Genomic DNA, 17,547 nt, shown 5'->3' with positions numbered 1-17,547 from the left:
CTCTACAACTTACGTCATGAAAAATACATATTGGTAATCATATTTCAATATTATACTAACTGGTACTATCTAAATAGTTACTGGATGAAAAACTATGTACACATAATTAGCTCCTTAAAGGCTTTGAATTTCACAGGAAATTAATTCTCTATTTTCAATGTATTAATGAAAACACATCCCAGTTCAAATAGTAACAGCTTTGTAGATATTGATTTTTTAAATAAGAGACCACTGGTCAGATTTGATACTTAGAGATAATAACTCACTATTAGATGACACAGTATTATTTAAAGATAGGGACATCAAAATCACAATGGGTGCAATTATTCCCCTTCTCTTCAATTGGATTAGTTAAAGTAGGAACAATGTATCTAGGATAATGTTGCTCCTGTAAAATAAAGCTGTAAATATTTCAATTTTAATGCCCTGTAAACCAATAAATTTTCCCTGATCCTTTTTTCATGATTACCAGTGTCAATTAATTTCTCATAGAATTCTGTCAATGTGACCTAAGGCTTTGCCTATGAAGGACAGAGCTATTTTTACTAGAATAAAATATGATTTTGTTGACAATGCACTGCTATGTTGTGATTTCCCTGATGTCAAGGGGAATAGCCAAGACTTCCTGTAACATGCATTGTGTGTCTGTGTTTAAAGTTCAATCAATCACTTCCTAACTGCATAAGTCATTTCTGATTTATGTTACTTCCAACATATGATTTCGAGCCATTCATGTTACAAAACATCCTCATATATAGAATGTTGTTATCCCTATGTCCAAATAAAGTGACTAATTTCTGTCAATTTATTTCCATGGTTTTAATTGCTCATGACATTGCTAAGGAAAATAACTTGATTTACAGAATATCTCTACTGATTCTTTTTTAGGCAATGGGTGTTGAAAACTTAAATATATAATTACATCAACGCCAAGTAAAAACTATTTTATAAATTACTCAACCAATCATTCAAACCAATCCGGTATTCATTTTATTTTTGGCAAAAAGCAGATTTCATAAAAAAAGAAAAATAAAATAAATTCAGAATGATGAAAATTATGAAAATTCAAGCTCTGAATGATGTTTAACTGAGAACAAGATAGCTTGATACCAATTTTTATGAAACAAAAATAATAGTTCTTTACAATGACTTAGTGACTAGAAAAACTTAAGGCAAACCAAGTCAGATGGAAATCACAGAACTCAAATTTTTGACAGAAATGGAAAAAAAACCAACATCCTTCATTGTGTTTTCCCTGTTTAGTCTTTATTCTTAGAATATATTCTTTTGATTTCCACTTGAATCTTGGTTCCCTTGATTACTCTTTCGACTAGTCCAATATTTTTGGATGATATTAATTGTCTATCCGTTCATGGAAGACAAAATAAAAATAAAGAATTCTATGAAGAAGAATGTCCCATTACAAATATACTTCACCTAATGTTTGTCCACTTTACTAGCAATAGCCATAATTAAAAATTCTCTGAAATGACTGTTAGTATTTACACAATTCAATTATTACCTGTAAAACACCTGACTGTTATCAATTTTTTGCCAAGGCTATACTTTTAAAACTGCACTGTTAACTCCTACAATAAAACAACAAGGTATAATTAGTCTCCTGACTATTATTATTCTGAAGATAAATAATAATACATTATATTCATAGCATTAACATAACTCAAAAACACCAATAGACCATTTTTTGTATGTAAATTGGATTTTGTTTTCAAGATTCAATCAAAAACAACATAACCTATACGTATGAAACAATACTGAATAACCACTGCCTGCAAAGCTATGATTGTAAAACCTGTGAATTGAATCATCTCCCTTTTAAAAGGTCTGGCAATATTGATTTTCCTCTTAAGCACAACAGCAGAAAGTTGATTGGTAAATGAGCACTACAATAAGAATCATATCAGTGTCAAGTCACATACAGAAAAACAACCAGAAAGGAGTTAGTTTCATGAAATACAAGGCTTTCTATTTTGCTGGAATTTTATTGAACTGAAAACAAACCTTAGCCTCATCTATAACCCATGAGATCAATTATTTATCTAAAAAAGTCTGGACAAAAGTAATTCCTATGACATTTATCAAATTTCAAACAATTTGTCAACAACAACTTAAAAAACAAAAAAAACAAAGGAAGTGATACCAAATGCTAGCTTAATTCATAAACTCCTAATAGCAGTTACATATAAAAAAATTACTGAACCTGTTCTGCTAATCCTGAAGTAAAACAGACTGATGGATGGAATGATGCAAACATGGTATCTCTGTCAGAACTTCATTTCTAAAATGGATTAATCCTAGACGACTTGTCAATGGACCCACCCCTAAAAGGATCCTCCCTAAAAGGCAAATAATTCAAACACTTCTTCTTTGCCTTCATGCCAACACTAGAGTTGTTCTGCTATACAACCTCAAGGTTGAATACACCATACCTGTTCATCATGAATGGATACAGTGGCCAAGTAGAACATAAAGTAATGAATATAGTAATGATAACAGACACAGGTTTGGGATAAGCACCACAGTTTAATAACATATGCATTATCATTAAAGGCATACAAAATACAGGATGACTGACCTGAGATCACTCATTAAGTATACTACATTTATTATTTTAAATAAGGAAGCACAGTTAATGCTAACTTATCTGACCTTACACCTAAAATCACAAACAATGATGAATCATATAAAATAAGCTTTCTAGTTCTTATCTCAAAGTCTGCTTACTGAAATATCATGAACAAACACCATCTGATATAGCATTAGTCAAATCCCAATGTAAACTCAGAAAGTCAAAATCTAACAAGGTTACAAATGAAGAAAATGCATTGCAAAAACTTCAGACATGTAGAACATCTGTTCAGGAGAAAAGTTCAAATGAATTTCCCACTGAAAATTAGATATTGAAGTGTAATAAGAGACCAATGCATACAACATTTTCCGGATATTGAAACTACAGTATGTTTTAGATCAAACTTATGTTTTATTCATGGTTATCAAATAGATTTCTAATCAATTAAATTTTTTTTAAAAAGCTCTGGTACCAAGGAGACTGGCTTTACAAAGCTGATCTGGGGAAATAAAACTCACAGTTGCTTAGATATGAGCATTTTGTAACCATATGCTAACTAACTGTAACTTCATTAACTAAATTAATGTCAGTAAAAAAGGTACAGAACTTTTTTTATATTCATTAGCATATGAATATTTCCAATGTAATCAGCAATGTGGAAACTAGGTAACTTCAATGTTCCTATTGTATATATAAAATTATAATCAATAAATTATGAAATAATTATTTTTTGTTATGAAACAGATGACTGTTAATTTTAATTATCTACATTCAAGTTCAGCAATTCACACACTAAGTAGTTATAGCTGTACTTTAAATCTTTATTATCATTTCATGTTATCACTATAGTTGAAAAAATTGGATGTAAAAGTATCCCAAGAAAACTTGCATGAAATCTACAAAAAAACAGAAGTCTGTAAATCAACGTATTTAATATATTAAAGAACCTTAGTGAGCATGCTCACATATCCCATGCATCCCCATGTTTGATACTCAAGTAAATTTGTTCGTAAGAGAAATACATGTAAAAGGACCCCAATAAAAAAGGAATTAGTTTTTTTTTCAGGCATTAGAAAATATTGCAACAAAAATAAATTTCTAGAAGACTTTTGTAAATGTTTTTTTCTCCATCTTCTAACTAAATTCTGTTACTCAGAATGGTAGTTTCTAACTCCAGACTGTGATTTCTTCGAGTTTTAATTAATCCAAAGTAATATCTTAAGCGTAACAAAACATACACTTGACCTGAAAGTTAGCATGGTGAATTTATATACTAAAAATCATGTCAATATCTTTAAGTGTTTAAAAAAAAAAGTCCAGAAAACTATTATTTCTGTGAATTTTGCTAAGTTCAAGGCCTGTACTTTCTGTAAAAATCATCGGAGGGGAATGAAACATAAACTTGACCTTTAACTTATCATGGTAAATTTATATACCAAAAATCATGTCATATCTGCAAGTGTTAAGAAAAAAAGTCTGGAAAACTGTTATTTCACTGAATTTTGCTTAGTTCAAGGCCCGTTATTTTCGATAAAAATCATCAGAGCTGAACGAAAGTTAAAGGTGACCTGTAACTTATCATGGTGAACTTATATACCCAAAATCATATCAATATCTGCAAGAGTTTGGAAAACTGAAGATGGACTGACAGATGGGTCAAAAACATTATATACTCTCTGAAACTTTGTTGCGTGGGGTATAATCAATTGACCTGGACTGATGTTAAATGGAATCAGGCACTGGCTTGATGGATTAGATTGCTGTGTCAATGACAGATTGCTGTTTCAATGACTGGTTGCTGATAGATTGCTGACAAATGACAGGCACCAAAAACAAGTGGCATAGATAGATTCAGGGACTTTTCATTTAGTTTTATCATAACAGACAAGTTCAGAGAGCTAAGTCACTAACAACACCATGGTAATACACAATCACAGACAGAAAAAATTAATATATATATATTTTTTTCATCATTAACCATTCATGAGTGTGCAATGTACCACCAGGCCAGACGAAAAATAATTAATAACTTCCTGCCCATTCAGTTTATGTCCAAAGCTGTCTATAAGATTATTGACATAGGTATATGTTGATTTTTGTATGACATCAATATAAAATATATTTATCAATGATTGGAAGTAAAATGCATTGTGGGGTGCAGCTTGGTACACCTGCAGAAGTCAAACCCTGAACTATCTGGGCAAATGACCACAGCAATTAAGCTTGATAAGCTCTGAATTTGGATTGAGATTAAATGTTTGACACAAGACAAGACTTTGACTAGAATGGAATTAGTCAAATAACTTAATTTGGTGATAGGACATACAAAGATTAGATGGACAATGTAATTTCTATATACCCTAAAACTTGCTTACAACCATGGAAATACACAATTTTTTCAAAATTTCATTGCAATTTTAGTTTTTTTTCAGTAAACAGGTAATTGACCAATTTTTATATGAATCAAAAACATGATTGGAATTTATAAACATCAAAAGGTAGTTTACATAACTTGAACTACACAATATGCCCAAGTTTCATAAAAATAGAAGCAAGAATTTTTTATTTGTAGTCCAAAAATGGGAAAATCCCTGGAAATAGTCCCATAACAACAAAACATTAACTTAGAAATTAAAAAAAAAACAGGAAGGGTGATTAAATCAAAATAAATTAAAAATTTGATTGTTTCACTGACGTTACTTCAAATGTTTTTGAGCTATAACCTGAAAATGGAAAATGATCCCATTTTTGTAAGAATAATGTTCCATAATTTGAAAATGAAAAATCAGAAATTCATGAAACTGAAAGGAAGTTCACATCAATGGAAAGGAATTATTTTCCAAAGTTACTGAAAACTGGTACCTGTAGTGAGCTTTTTGATTATTGTGCAAAGTGTGAGTGATAAATGGGAAGAGAAAGGTACACCATTATGGGTGAGTGATAAATGGGAAGAGAAAGGTACACCATTATAGGTGAGTGATAAATGGGAAGAGAAAGGTACACCATTATAGGTGAGTGATAAATGGGAAGAGAAAGGTACACCATTATAGGTGAGTGATAAATGGGAAGAGAAAGGTACACCATTATGGGTGAGTGATAAATGGGAAGAGAAAGGTACACCATTATAGGTGAGTGATAAATGGGAAGAGAAAGGTACACCATTATAAGTCAGAAAGACAATCCAATAAAAATTCAATCTTTTTTAGAGTTGCATATGATAACAAAAACATTTAAAAAAACCATTGATATGTTTTAAACAAATTGCATTATCAAAAATGTAGTAACTGTCATTTTGTACCAGAGATAATTTCCTGTATTTCTCTACAATAAATGAGAATAATTTACACCACAACAAAAGAATGTAATTACAACTCTTAATTGAACATGCATTAGATAGTGATTTAGACATGAAATTAAATCTACTTTTTTCAGCTGTAAGCATTCATGATAGTGTTTTTTCACCAATAATTATTTATTTCTATCACAGCAGTATTTACTTCCTTTGTTTTAATTTTTTTCTATGATGCAGAAAACATCTAGTGCAATGTAAGATAAAGGTTCCAACAGTACAGCAATATCTGGGAAACCAAACTGAGGGCTACATGTGCTATATGTTGAGGCATAATTATTTGATCAATTCAATAGAGGTCTGGAGTTGTTATGTCAGTAACACCTAGTAATCATGTGTTCATTGTAAAATGTTTTGCTGTTTGCTATTTTTTACATTGCATTCAGACCATTTGCCTTTATTTTTACTTTATGATGTTTCATTCAGTGGTTAAGGTTTTAAACAGAAATTTGATAAAAAATAAAAATAAATAAGCATGTGTAACATTCGTTTTAAAGATTTTATCATTGTCCATATCACTCTCAGCTGGATACTTCCATAAAGAGAGGCCACAACAAGGTACTGTTAAATTACCTTCACATTCCATATATACAGTACCTGAACCGGTCCTTGCAACGAAAATTGTAATCAGTCATCAATCACCAATCAGTCATTGATCCATCAAACCGATCCATTAAACTGGTGATCGCATCACATGACCACAGAGTGGTCCCTATATTTTATGGATTCCATTATTTCATTTGTCAATTTCACAAATATTAACATTATGCAGTAGATTTAAACATCAATTAATACTTTTATTTTATCTCTTAACAGATCACCCATCATTTTACAAAACAAAACTGTGATAAGATCGGTCACCAGTCATCGGTTATCAATCTGTCAGTGTTCAATCACTCAGCGGTCATCGATCCGTCAAATCGATGTGGGGATCGGTTCAAGGTCTGTAACTCTATAAAATCCTCAACATATAAAATTTCTAGACTAGTTATATCTTAATGATATCACTTACCCGGCATCACCAAAGAACAGTCACTACTGGTACCTAATACGTTACACAGATTAAGAATATGGATACAATAATGGATATAAACAACAGACCAAAAACCTGTCCAACTGTTCATCCAGTAGTAATGAAATTATCTACTTAAAATTATTAACTATGATATATTTGGAAAATTGTCAACAAACAAGCTTTAGTAGAGTTGAAGAAGGAAGAGGATTTGGTTAATATAGCTTTAATCTCTTCATACTGAACATACTAATAACCTCCAGATAAAATACCACTACTAATTAGAGTCAGGTGAAAGGATTTGCTCAGGGAAAAACTAATCTTATTTTTTTTAATGCAACCTGTTAACAAAAATCTTGAATTCAAAACTTACAACAGTGAACCTAGAATCACAGTCTTTCATGGTGCAGTAAATTTTGTAGTCACATCAAATAGGAATTACCAACTTGTATTAAAATTTAAAGTGCCTCTACATCTGAAATCAGCAACTAAATTCTAGTTCATACAAAAGGATTGTTTAACTAAGAGACACCATAAAAACTTCATGGTTTTCTTCAAAGAAATTAACAGCTTCTGTGGTTATTGATAGGACTTCTAATCCTTTCTCATAATTGATTTTTACAGAGTGTTTGAATAAAAATTGACTTATGAGTCCACTGTTGCTATAGTACTTAAGATTGGGATGGCATAAAACTTTTATTGAATTTATTCTAAACTAACATACCTTAGCAAAATCTGTGGCTTCAATATCTGACAGTGGGTCATAAAAAGATCACAGAATTCAGGAATCACTCATGGATCAGACCTGAAGGCCAATGGTCTAGAGTGATACTGAACAGAATTATGTAGCTTTATTGATGAAGGAAGCTCACAGATGCATGAACAATATGTCATCATAAACAGGAAGTAGACAGTTTGAAGCATGCATAATCATTGTTGTATAACCCTTAATAATGATTAAAATAGATGCTGATCAAGTTAAGTTTTCGAACATACTCTTATAAATCTTAAATGCTGTCAACAAGATTAAAGAAATAAATCATGAATTCATTTGTACTCTTGAGTATTGTTTTTCTTGATCAACAGACTTCAAAAAGAATAAGAACTATTCTTTGGAGACGCACAAACCATATTAAATGTAAAATCATTTGACACAAAAATTTACTGTGGAGATAAAATTAAACAAGAGGAACTTCTGCTGCATTACAAAATGTGATTAAAATATTGAAATAAATCTTCTAAACAAAATCTATAGAAATTTAAAGAAGTTCAAGAGTCCAAATGCTGAACTGGCTGTGCTCCTAATGATAGAATAAAAAAATAATTAAGGAATAAATCCATTAAAAAAATAAGAAGCTTAGAATTTCATAAAGTATCTTGTCAATGGTGTACAGAAAAGATTGTACTGTTAATCAGTCTTAAAGACACACCTAATTGACTTATATACATAGTAAGTACCATTGGTCAGCAATGTGGAAATAGAAGATATTCTAGGTTATCCATATAGAAACAGAAATACTGCAAGGAAGCTGACAAAAATCCCACTCAACCATATTAAAATCTTAACTGAGTCCTGACTTGACATTAAATTTCATCTTTCATGCATATCTTCATGATACTTCACCTTTCTATAACATCATCAAAATATAGTGATTGACTTTTAAGATTTAAAGGTTTCATAATGAGTGAAAGCTGAATATTGCAAAGTATTAACGCAAGTTACTAATTTTAACATCATAACAAACAATCCTTGGTTTGTTATGATGTAGAATTTAAATAAAGAAAGTTGATACTTTGCAATATTCAACTTTCATGAGTTATAAAACTTTATTCTCTATGATAACTTTGGACTCTTTTTCATGTTTGACATTCAAGTTTCTGATATGGCGGAAATTCTAGTGATCATACCAATGGTGACAGGAGAAAACATCACAACCTCGCTTTCAACCCATCAGGTTTTTATAGAAAATGAAAACACAATCAAACAATGATGAATCACTGTAGGGAAGTTTTCATATTACATCTTCCTTGGTTTGATATTGCAAGTATATACCTGTGCATGAAACAGATGACAGATATTTCATGCATTTTTAGGATGAGAATGATTGACCAATTGAACAGACCCTACTTTGTACTGCTGAGCAGGATCTTTATCAACATTAACTATTGAATTTTGAGAAGTTTTATCATATAAACCCTTAAGTTTAATTATCTCCCTTTGCATGCATTAGATAACAATAATCTTCTTTCATAAATATCTACAAATGATGCCTAACCTCCTTCCTATAAAATGTCATTAAAGACCACTGAATAATTTAAACGAAAGATCTGGACAGACAGCATGATTTCTATAAACCTTCCCAAACTTTGTGGGGTTACAATAACACATTGGATTTAAAAAACGGACAATCCTCTGTTAAGAATAGTCCACCAGTTCAAAAGTAATGAGAATTTTTCAGCAGATGTACAAGGAAGATTGCACTATATGTCAGCTGTTTACAAATACATTAAGCTGTAGTACGCCCAAAATAAATATAAAATTTGCATTCACATTCCCCCAAATTTAACTAGAAATACTGTGAGCAAGCTCACAAGGAGAATACATGTACTCCCGCTTCAAATGAAATTAAAGTTCAGTTACCTCCCTTTGGAGTCCTCCAACAGTTACTATACTCCTTCATGCACATCTGCATTCGATGCCCAATCTTCATATAAAATGTCTTAAAATTCCCTTAAGCAGTTAAGGAGGAGCTGTACTCATGAGGCATTAACATGTAAAACCCTTCAGTTGGAGTTATCTAAGATTAGCTTTATTTCTTCAAGCACATCTTCATGTTGAAAAGCTTCTTATAAAGTGTCATCAAAATCCCTTGAGTGGTAATGGAGGAGTTGTGCTTACAAAAAATATTTACAGAAGGATGAATAGACAGATGGGGTGATCCCTATATACACCTCAAACCGTGGTCCACTATAATGGAAAAGAGCTTAAACCATTTTCTTTGACTACACAGCCAAAGTGCCACATACCATATTTCACTGCATATTATTCTTATGCATTTTACATAAATTTATGTAAAACAAAACTCAAAAATAAGAAGAGCTAGAGTTAAGAAAGGTTAAAGCACCTCTATTTTCATCTATCTTCAGAAGAATCATCCCAAATTAAATATAACAATATTGTCGCCATGCAATATCATATCATAATATAAACAGTTCTTTTGTTACTGATACTATTCTTTGATCTAAATGAAATCTTTATGGCATCATGTCTTTATAGACATTTAACATCACAGGTAACTAAGCAGCAACAAAATGACTCTGCAAAACTGATTATTTCCATCTTCCATTTAACTAAAAATATCACTATTTGAGATATCTTTCTATACATAAAAGTTAAGTTTTTATAAAATCATTCCAAAAAGTGGGTAAAATACTACTAAAAGAAAATAATGAATAAAAAAGCTCATATCTTTAGGTCTTGATCTGTAATGCAGTTAACAGGAAAAAAATCAATATCAGTAAATTCAAAAAGAAACTAAAAACACCATGAGCATGGCTCACAACAAAAAACCCTCACTTTACATGGAGGTAAAAGTGAAATGTAGAAACGAGTTTATCTCCCTCTGGAGTCATCAGACAAAATAACAATCCTTCATGTATATCTAACTATAATGCATAAGCATAATCATTCTATAAAATTTCATCAAGATCCCTTGAGCAGTTCAGGAGGAGTTGCACTTAAGTTTTAACTTAGACAGGTATTTTTGTATTGATTTTCTAATATAACACCTAGATGAGCTGTCCTGTACTACCATACCATCATGTACTAAGTTAAAACCCTAGATGTATATGCAGTGAACTTATATTAAAACAATACATTATATAAACATCTCAGTTATACAACTCAAAAACCTTTTTCAGTAGAACTGCAAATATTTCTTACATCCTTTTTAGTTGAAGGTTTTAACATCTAAAATCCTTCGGTTGGTTTATCTCCCTTTGAAGTCTTCAGACAATAATTATATTTCTTCATGCAGATCTACATTTGGTGCTCAACATTAATACTCAGTGTCGTCACTATCCCTTGGGCAGTTCAGGCAAAGTTGTGTTTACATCTATTACCTGCATGTTACAAAAACAAATCAACAAGGTGATTCCTAGACTTTATTTGCAGAGTGGGAAGTGAAAAAAAGAAGAAATAAAATAAAAACAAGCAAAATAAAATATCTGAAACTTCAGGGGAAAAACAAAACATACCACCTTACCTATCCTTGAACTGAGGTATATTGGTTTTCCCTCATTAATCAATGACAAATAACATAAGAAACAATTTTGTCAACACGAATCTGAACTCAGATAAATTAATAGATACATGGTTCAATTGACCAGTTCAAATAAATCAAATCATTCTATGGATATATAGTTTTTCACCAGCCACCTAGAAACAATGTTAAAAGGTCATTACCCCTAAGAAATGATTTGAGATGTAAACTTTTAAAGCATCTATACTTTTATGATAACATTCATTATTAATTTCTTTGAAAAAAATTGTCACTTTCAAGGACACTTGAATGTCAATGATAGCTGGACTCCGAACTTATTCATATCATTCATATATAAAAACAAGAAGCTCCCAGGAGCCTCAATCGCTCACCTTGTTGAATTTGCCTTTCAAACAATTTGGACTCAAGAAGACTTTGGAAGGACTTGAAAGTTTCTTTCTATCTATTATAGTTTTCAAGATATTGGCTGAAAACTGTAAAAAAAAAAAAACCCATCATTTTTCCCCTTTCAAGGGCAACAATTCTTACAAGGAGTTGTCTGACAACTTTTACCCCTGAAGACTTTTGCAGTCCTAAAAATAAGGATCATTTCAGCTACTGAAAGAATTTGGCTGTACAAGTAGTGTCAGAGAAGATTTTTGAAAGAAATAGCATTAAAAATAGCAAAAATGTTGAAAAAGGGCAATAACTCCAACATAGCTTAATGGGTTAAAATGAAAATTTGACCGCAAATAGATCTCATGATGCTGAACACTTTTATCCTATCAGAATTAAGGTTAACCTAATGGTTATGGAGATACATGCGAAAAACTACCGTCAGACCCCTATGTTCTATTTTTAGTAATGGCGGCCATGTTTTTTGATGAATCAAAAATCCCCATATCAGTACTAAGCAGGATACCATTAGAAACATTTATACCAAGTTTGGTTTCAATCGGTCAAGTTGTGTCAGAGGAAAGAAATAGCATTGAAAAATAGCAAAAAACCTTGAGAAAAAAGGCAATAACTTCAACATGGCTTAATGCATTAAAATTAAAATTTGACCACAGATAGATCTCATCATGCTGAAAACTTATACCCAATGTCAAAATTTAGCTTAACCTTACAGTTTTGGAGATACATGCAAAAAACTACAGTCTGACCCCTATGTTCTATTTTTTACTAAAAGCAGCCATGATTTTCAATGCATCAAAACTCCTCACATCAAGTCTATGCAACATACACTAAAGAACATTCATACCATGTTTGATTCCAATTGGTCAAGTAATGTCAGAGGAGAAGAGTTTTGAAAAATTGTTAATGACGATGGACAACGGATGATAACGATGGGTGAAAAGTGATGGCAATAGCTCACATGGCATTTGGCCAGGTGAGCTCAAAATACATTTTATCTATAGATAAAACTCCACTAACATTAATGAACAATAGTTAATAAAATAAAATGAATGGTTGGTTCTTAAGGTATGAAAGTACCACTCATTGACTTTAAATTTTAGGTGTTTCTAGAGTTTAGCTTTCAATTGCTTAAGTACCAGTACAAGCAGAAATGAAAATTAAGTCTTCTTTTTTAACATAGATGAATTATGATTTTTTTATTTTTTTACTCTCATACTTCTAGAAAAACAGAAAAAAATACTTTGAGATCAAACTCAAAAGTTAAACCTGAGAAATGTAAGTTAACAAAACAAAGAGCAATCTACATGATCCTACTCAATCACCTCCACAGATTTATAACTGTTACTGATTCACTACTTATCACTCTGAAAGTTTATAAGCTCTGCTATACAGGACGTGAAAAACACGGCATGAACACTACTCATTACTAACCCGTGAAGCTGTTTTCAGTTTACTGTGATGATTTGCATAAACGGGTGGGGTATAAAGCTTTGAAATAGGGATTTTGACCTCTGATTGAGCGATTGGTACTTACCCCAAAGGTTAACCTTAAAGTGGAAATAGCTGGAGATTCAACCAATACCTTGTTAAGTATGAAGCTTTAAAAAAACTTCAGTTCGCAGTTTAAGGGGAGCTGCACTGAAAAAACTATGTTGTCAAAACAGATATTTGCTTGATAATAATCTCTCACTGATAACTTTACTGAATAGTTTCTAAATGGATATCTTAGACTAACATAGTAGATCTGTCAAAAACCATTAATGCAACCCATATAGCGATGGCGTAAGTCAATGATGTCATATAATAACATTAAAACATCAGTATACTACCTCAGAGGATGAATCAATCTACGACTCAGTCTGTAATTTGAAAATGGTATGGATTTTAGCACATCTTAGTCTATATACAGACTAGTAGACATACAATATGTACTTAAAATAGGAAAACTAATGCCATGACTCAAATACCATATCACCACGTCAGCAATCACTTAGTTGTAATATATAAAATCAGGAAGAACGCTCTCTATTCAGTTACAGACTCCAATTATACAAAAAAAAAAAAAAGGAAATAATTGCATTGATGAAACGTCTACATAAATGATGAACATACAAAAACTATAGACTTTACCAAGATCAAATGAAAAAAAAATTGAAGAAAGCAGACACTAAATGACAATGAAGACTGATAACAAGAGGCTCCCAGGAGCCTGAATCGCTCACCTGGTTGAATTTAGCCTTTTATGGGCAATAAATAAAACAAGAAGTTGTCCAACAATTTTGACTCAAGAATACTTTGATAGGACTTATCATTTCGGTAAATGAAAGTCTAAATCTATCACAGTTTTTCAAGACATTGGCTGAAAATTGTAAAAAAAAAAATCTGTCATTTTCCCCTGTCAAGGGCAATAACTCTTATAAGAAGGCGTCTGACAAATTTTATGCCTGAAGACTTTTGTAGTCCCAAAAATAAGATCATTTCAGCTATTGAAATAATTTGGCTTAACCTTACGGTTTTGGAGATACATATATATGCGAAAAACTACTGTCTGACCACTATGTTCTATTTTTAGTAACAGTGGCCATGTTTTTCAACGGATCACAAAAGCCCACTTTAAATCTATGCAGGATACCCCAAGGAACACTTATACCGAGTTTTGTTTCAATCGGTAAAATAGTGTCAGAGAAGAAGATTTTTGAAAGAAATAACATTAAAAATAGCAAAAAACTTTGAAAAAGGGCAAAAACTCCAACATGGCTTAATAGATTAAAATGAAAATTTGACTGCAGATAGATCTCATCATGCTGAACACTTTCACTCCTTTCAAAATGGACTAAATCTAACCATATTGGAGATATATGCGAAAACTATTGTCTGACCCCTATATTCTGTTTTTAGTAACGTTGGCCATGTTTTTTGATGGATCAAAAATCCCCACATCAGTTTTATGCAGGATACCCAAAGGAACATTCATACCAAGTAGTTTAAAAGGAGAAGAGTTTTGAAAAATTAATAATGATGATGGACAATACGGATGCCAAGAGATGGAAATAGCTCACATGACCTTTGGCCAGGTGAACTAAAAATGTGTAATTTCAGGTTTTCAACCCATCCAATTTATTCCCATGAACCTAGCTTTTTTTCTATCAAAAATATTCTGTAAATACATTTTGTATCAGACCTACCCTGTTTTCCCTGCAACTGTCTTTAACTTTATAAAATAAACATACAAGGTGTATTACATGTATGTACACACATAATTAAATAGTAGGAAAGTGCTATATTTCTGTCTGAGACTAAGTGACACCAATACCAGTAAACTTGTCTAAACTGAACTTCTTTGGCACTGAAGGAGTTATTCAACTTATAAAAGCCTTTGATGTATACACATCAAAAGGTACTGAAATTGATATGAAGGAACTTCAGAAGAAATCTGGTATTGGCAGGTCATTTGTTAATTGAGTATTCAGTTTAGACAAGTTTCCCTGTACTAAAACAAGTCCACCCAAAGACATGTACTCATAAAAAATATGTAAAATTCCTGTCATTCAAATGTTATACTTTCAGGTTAAATGTAGCAGAATGACACTTCATTTCCTCTATACAGGATGGGAGATGATTCTAGTTGAAAGAACAAAAGACTTACATGGAAAAAATAAGGTTGGTATTAGTTTGCTTCAGTTAACAATTTTTATAATTATTAGTTCCAGGAAATTACTGATTTATAAACCAACAATAATTTATCAAGAACTCAGGGACAGGCAATGATGTTTAGGATTAATACACTGGAAACTTGATCTAAATTTTTACCCTAAAGAATAAGTAGAATGAATCCATTTTAAAAAGGTCTAGAAAGCATGTATCAATCAACTAGAAACAAGAATTTATATAACAAGAAAAGTACCAATTTAAGGTAATACTGCACTGATCAAAACATGAGGCTTCCAAGACCTCAATAACTTACTTTGGCTCAAATGCTTTAAAAAATCCATTCAGACTAAACGTTTCTAAAATGAGCTAATTACTGTGAGTATACCTCTCAAAAGGACTATGTTGTAAATGAACACACATATATTTTTTTCAGAATTTCCATTTCATCCTAAAATTTTGATAAAATCCTATTCAAATTTAAAGTTTAAAATAAGATGCACAAATAATTAATTATCTTTAGTTTTTAATGTAAATTGCCTTAAAAATATCTACACTTTTCATTGGTAAATATTTAGATATTTTTTAGCTATCTATACTTTTCACCCAATTTTAATCTTCACTTTTTTTTTTCAGTCAAGTCTTTGACTTCATTACATGTAATGTACATTTTTATGTATTACTTAAAATTATTTTTGGCAGTATGTGGTCTACTTCAATCTGTATTAACAATCCTATCACATTTCAGAACTTTTAGATATGTTATAACAGAGTAGCTGAACTTAGCAATCTCAAAAACACAACCAAACAAATAATTCATGTATAAAATGCAATTTTACCACAGGTATTAGTTGAATTGTCTGAGTGGCTTGCTGATAGAATTTTCACAGACATAGGTGAAATTGCCTGAGTTTAAGTAAGTCTGAAAAATCCTAACAACGAAAGAGGCATTGCTGCTGGAATCTTCATAAATCTGAGATTCAAATAAGGTTCCAATGTGAACTACCAGAGCAAAGTATGCAGCAATCATAGTATCATTGCTGTCAACAATTTTACCAAATTTCAATACACAGACAGTAGATTTGAAAAAGGATGATTGGACAATCAGGAACTCAAAAGCCTCTCGTGCCAATCTGATATTTTATGGGAACACCAAAAATACATCGTTTATATAGACAGGCCAATAGACAGTTTGATTACAAAGGTGAAGTGATTTTCAAGGACCTTAACAAAAAGTGAAAATTCACAGATAAAGCACCAGACATTAGCCATAAGCTCACATTGATCTTCATTCTAGGTGGGCTTAACATGATAATCAATTGACATTATCAGCTAATTTAGCTCATGCCCTGAACAAATTGCATATACTCTAATATCAACAAGTTCTTCAGCACTTACAACAGTATTTTTGGATATTCACTCCTTCTTAATGATCATTTTCTGCAATTCTTTTATTTGCTTGTCATAAATTGTTTAGAAGGAGAAAGCATCTAAGCATTGATGAAACCATACTGACAGTGTAATCTATCTGGTTCTTTTGGTTCTTTAATTATCTAATGTTGAAATTCTGTTTCCTCTACTTTTCTTGTGAAATTTTCATGAAGGTTTAAATATCACATATAAATAGACATTTATATATGGTGTACAATTACAGAATGAATGTTCTAAATCATGTTGTTGTGTGATTATGGCAAATGTAAAAAACATCTGAATTTTTGAATGCAAGGTTGTGATATTTCTTGCACTGTTCCCTTCTGCAACAAATGGTGTGGTGTAGTCATGGATGAACAAAAATAGTGGACAACACCACCATCTGGATTTGCCTGAATGCCAGTATAATGTTTTTATTACTGACTTATTGCTGGGTACCTTCATTAGGGTGTAGAGAAACTTAAGTTTAAAATCTGGTATGACTATTGCAATGTCCCTATTAAAAAGTTCATAAAGATCTTGAGAGTATAAATGTGTATATAAATAGAAATTGAAAATTTAATCATTGATCATCTGTTAATGGTATTACTTGTCAGAAAATGTTGAAAGTGTGGTGTACTGTTTATTGGAGGTCACAAAGTTCTTGTGGCAGTTCCTTCAAACAAAATGTGGAACATGATGAGTTACTGTCACTTGACTTGGTGGATTACCTCATGTATACAGTCGAACCTCATTAAGTCGAAGTCGAAGGGACCATGCAAAAATGTTCGAGTTATCCGAGGTTCGAGTAATCCTAGGCCAAGGATAAACCGGAAATACTAGTAGTTTGGTCCATTAT

The 17,547-nt window shown here is 31.6% G+C and overlaps 1 protein-coding gene across 8 annotated transcripts in view; it reads right to left on the bottom strand.

Moving 5' to 3' along the window:
• The window catches only part of LOC148622125 (sodium/potassium/calcium exchanger 2-like), an 80,656-nt gene that overhangs the window by 38,877 nt on the left and 24,232 nt on the right, over positions 1-17,547 (bottom strand). For 4 of the 8 annotated variants that reach the window (XM_088571702.1, XM_088571710.1, XM_088571707.1 and 1 more), the window contains one exon: positions 1,523-1,589. The gene's annotated coding sequence lies outside the window, so the exon portion shown is untranslated. Of the gene's footprint in view, positions 1-1,522; positions 1,590-6,951; positions 7,180-10,894; positions 11,074-17,547 lie in introns of those variants that run through there. The other 4 variants (XM_088571704.1, XM_088571705.1, XM_088571703.1 and 1 more) reach the window with 2 other exon arrangements.

Source organism: Perna viridis, chromosome 3 (genome assembly GCF_037379345.1).
Source record: "Perna viridis isolate PV_CMFRI_1.1 ecotype Kerala chromosome 3, ASM3737934v1, whole genome shotgun sequence".
Lineage (NCBI taxonomy): Eukaryota > Metazoa > Mollusca > Bivalvia > Mytilida > Mytilidae > Perna > Perna viridis.
The sequence above is the reverse complement of the archived record's forward strand: the minus strand, read 5'-3'. Positions and strand labels throughout refer to the sequence as shown.